This window comes from Leptosomus discolor, chromosome 15, assembly GCF_034619465.1.
Source record: "Leptosomus discolor isolate bLepDis1 chromosome 15, bLepDis1.hap2, whole genome shotgun sequence".
In the NCBI taxonomy this organism is placed as follows: Eukaryota; Metazoa; Chordata; class Aves; order Leptosomiformes; family Leptosomidae; genus Leptosomus; species Leptosomus discolor.
Genome location: NC_141405.1, coordinates 2938084 through 2941494, shown reverse-complemented (window position 1 = coordinate 2941494; position 3411 = coordinate 2938084).

Genomic DNA, 3411 nt, shown 5'->3' with positions numbered 1-3411 from the left:
ACGGAGGAATGGGAACCCGAAGGGGGGGCGTCCTCTTCCCCCCCCACCCCGCGCCTGCGGTTGGCGACCTGCGGGAGCCCCCGTGGCGAGCAGGGATGCTGGGGGGGACGGGGGACCGGGGATGCTGGAGGAGAAATGCTGGGGGGCGGGGGGATGCTGGTGGGGAGCGGGGATGCTGGGGGAGAGATGCTGGGGGGGGACTGGGGATGCTGGAGAAGAGATGCTGGGGGGGGGGGGGGCGTAGCGGAGATGCTGGAGGGGAGCGGGAATGCTGGGAAGGACTGGGGATGCTGGGGGAGAGATGCTGGGGGGGGAATTGGGGATGCTGGAGAAGAGATGCTGGGGGGCGGGGGTGTAGCGGGGGGCTGTGCTGGGAACAGCCCGGCCAGGCTTTGGTGCTGCTCTGTGTTACTTCGTTATCGTGCAGTTAAATAAGGAGGGAAGTGTTCTGCCGTTGCTGGGCTTCTCGGTGCCTCTGTTTCCCTCGGGATTCAGATAAGGGAGAAAATTCAGCCTATTTTTAAAAATGCATAAGTAAAACATTGAGCTTAAATAATTAAAGACCAGTCAAAAAGCACATCAGAATTTTTTTCTTAAGTGTCATTTAGGCTATTGCCTTCTTGCAGCAAGATCAATAATATTTTCATATCTTTCTGCTGGTGGTGTTCACTGACAAGTTGTGGGTTATTTTCCTCAAGCCACAGCTCATTTAGCCGTGTTTGTTTGTGGGGTTTTGTGGGATTTTTTTTTTTTTTCTTAAATACCAAGGGAAACATGACGTGCAGCACTAAAACACATAAACTGACCCTTAGAGACTAGTGTCAGGTTGATGTCTGGGGAAGTGAGGGAAGTCTTCCTAAATATCATCTTTATTTTCCCCCCGTAAGAAGCACTAGCATCTCTGATGGGGAATTAAAGGACAAACCCAGTAATTTCCCTGAGATTGCTTTGATCAAGATGCCCACAAGTAGCTGTGTTCCAGCCACTTCTCCTGTCAGTACAAGATCATAAGGAAGTGGCTAAACTGTGGGGGGACTTGCTCAGGTGAAGAGTATTTTTGTTTTGTCCAGTATTACTCAAATAAATATCTTGGCAGCTGCTTTTTCTGTTCAGCCTGCGTGTTTCATTTTCCTCACCTGGAGTTTCTAGGAGGGTTTGGGTTGGTTTTTTTTTTGCCCAGATACAATTTTTCACCATTCAAGTAGTACCTCTTCAGTGTTGTTAATTGCGTGTTAAATAGCTTCATTAGCTTCTGTGGAGATGGCAGGTGTAATACCAAGAAATTGATTAGCATTCTTAAAAAGACCCTTCCTCCTACCTAGGAGGTTTAAATTAGAGCATGGAAGCATTCCAGTGATGATATGAAAGTATTACTGTTCTGATTTTTTAGAACTGGATAGAAAATAATTAAAGAAACAGGAACTGGAGTTAGTGATTGAAGCAGATTAAATCCTCTTTGCTAATTTTTTGGATTCCATTAAAATGGAGAAGTGTGACTGAGGGAAGGGGTTGCTGCTTTAATGCAGTCGTGTGCCATTCAGCAAGGACCTTGGTGGAGCTTCTTCTCTTCGAAGTGCTCTTGGAAATCAGCTCCTGAAAGCAAACACTGGAAGGGCAGGCTGCGAGCGAGGGGAGAAGCACGTCATTTTTTATGCCCTGTGAGCAATAGCGGCTGCTCTTGATTATTTTTAAAACATGCTGCTGTCATTTTGAAGCATTTCTTGCTCGAAAATATCCAGAGGAGTTGTATACGTTTTTCCTGGAAGAATTAGTTATTAGCATAGGTTGATGTTGAAGCATTTTGTGTTTGGGATTTTTTTAATCAGAGGAATTTTTTCATTTTATTTTTTTCATTTTTGAAGTGGATTCAATGGGACTTTATCAGCAGCATTCCAGGCTCCAGGAGGGAATTTCTTCCCAAGGCTTCCCTTTCAGCGATGTGCAGCCATGTCCCACACAGCTCTCTGTGCTGCGTGTGCCTGCCGGGGGTCACTGCCCCGCGGAGGACCCCAACACCCAGCAAAGGAAGCCGTGAGCACTGGGTTCAGCTGCTTGTGGATGCCTTTCCCCTCCTCTCTTCCCTTCCATGCTCAGAAAAATGCAGGCTCTGAGAGAGCTGGTTGTCTATGAGCAGTTTGTGTTGAGCAGTTTGATAGAGCTGGTGGTCTATGAGCAGTTGAAGATCTTCAGGCTCAGCTCGTAGCAGCAGTGCTGACATCTGAGCAACCCTGTGTGTTTCTTTAGTTAGATGATGTCTGTCCTCCAAAAATAGATTTCCATATTAAAATACAGCTGGGGAAGGAGCTTGAGCCATGTGTTGTCTAACAGATAACAGAGGAACCAGGTCCTGCCGCAGAGCTGCTCTGAACGCGCGGTCACCAAAACCACCCGTCTGCTTTTCGGATAAGTGTAGGGAGCTGTGAAACCTGGAATGTGGTGAAGTTCTTAAAATCTGCGCTGAGTTTTGGCTGAAATGTTGAGAATTCACTCAGTTGGTCCTCTGCGGCATGTAGGTGTTGCTGCAGGTGGGACTTACGGCTGGAGCAGTCGGGGGGCTGGAAGGGGTGGTGGTGTGTGGACCTGCGCTGGGTCTTGTGCTCACAACCTTGTGTTTCAGCTTCACAGGTGAGGAAACGGAGAGAGGCATAGATTGACCAGGGACTCCCAACTCGGACAGCAAGGTGGTGGCAAAACTGGGGATAAAGCCCTGGTGGTTCCCCAGCCTGCCGTCCCTCACCAGGTACGTGCCGGCAGAACGGGCTGCTGTTCTCCTGGAAGAGCATTTTCCAATGTGTTTTAGGGGTTTTTTTAATTCCCAAAAGATTATCTTCAGCACTGCTGTGGTGTGCAGCTGGCCTAATGAAAAGGTAAAAAATAATGAAAAGGGAAATCAGTAGTGTTGGATCGGCTCCAGCACGGAAAGGAGTTACTCACAGTGAATTGAACAGTTTGCCTGGGGTGAGATGGCTCTTGTTTTCGGGCTGGCTGGCTGCCCTGAGCCCGTGTGATGGACACTGGAGTTGTGCTCCGACATAAATACTTCAGTTTGTAATTTAGATGCAGCAAAATGAAAATAAGCCCAGGTGAGCTCGAGCCTTGTGGGCTTGTGCAGAGCTGATCCTGCCTTTGGGTGGAGGATTGCTCCGATGGCATCCCCTGGCCAATCCCAGCCAGTTTCCCCAGCTCTCTCATTGCAAATGAGTACTGGTAATTTCTTCACATAACAGGCATCTGATATATATATTGGAAAGCATTTAAAATATGAAAGACTGAAAATGAAAAATTTATGTGAAAATATAAAAAGATGAGATACCGAATGGTGCAACTGCCTGGCTTTTGCTTTTTACATTATTTTGTCATTTAATATAGGTTTGGTTTCTGTTGTGGTTTTTTTTTCCTTAGTCTTGAAAA